This window comes from Gasterosteus aculeatus, chromosome X, assembly GCF_964276395.1.
Source record: "Gasterosteus aculeatus chromosome X, fGasAcu3.hap1.1, whole genome shotgun sequence".
Taxonomy (NCBI): domain Eukaryota; kingdom Metazoa; phylum Chordata; class Actinopteri; order Perciformes; family Gasterosteidae; genus Gasterosteus; species Gasterosteus aculeatus.
In genome coordinates, this window is record NC_135698.1 from 20,793,835 (window position 1) to 20,794,747 (window position 913).

A 913-nucleotide genomic window follows, 5' to 3' on the forward strand; every position below is an offset into this window, starting at 1 on the left:
CCTTCTTTATTGTGATGGATTAAAAAACGAATCACAGGCTAACATGTGACTTTTCTCTTTAGAGTGGCTAAAATACATTCATCTCCCTTGACTTCCACTGACATTGTTCTGGGTCTTTATGATCATCAAAGCCACAAATGTTTGCACCTTCTGCACACACATTGTGAATGATTTAGCTTGTTTCAACATTTTTACAGTGCCTGTGAGTATTTTTCAATCCATGAAATGTACAGATTCTGTTAGAAGGTGAGAAGAATCAGAGAAGGTAAGGGAAGTTACATAAAAGGTAATAAGCATTTTATATGGACCATCTGTAATTATGGAGGTAACAAGCAAACATGTGTGATTGGATGGAATGTGTGACCCCCGACCATGAAACACAATTACAATGTGACTCCCGAGGCAATTTTATGCAAAACTTTTGAAATGTCAGAGGAAATGAAATATAAATTTAGAGTATTTCCCATCGCAGTAGTGGAAAGGAATAAATTGGCTTCCTGAATGTCAACAAAATACTGCAAGTTGCTGTTGTTTCTGTTTACAGCTCTTTAACCTCAAGACATTCACGCTGCAATTTGCTGATACACGAGCTAAATCCACATGACTAAACCATAGTGGCAGTGATAAGAAGTTTGATTTTAACAAGTCACGAATGGTAAGAAAACATTTCTTTCAAACACAGAAATGACACATCTTTCCGTCTTTTTAAAACAAACTCTACGACGGCATCACATCCATTGTCTTTGTGATACTCTCCGAGCTTCCTTTCATGGCTCGACATGTGTGTGACATGGAGTCGTGAACAATTCAATGGCAAAAAAACGTAACCGACAGAAATGACAATAACACTCACACACTAGAGAAGGAGGAGGTCACAGACTGTCAGCGGGAATACATGGAGGAAGCGGAGAAC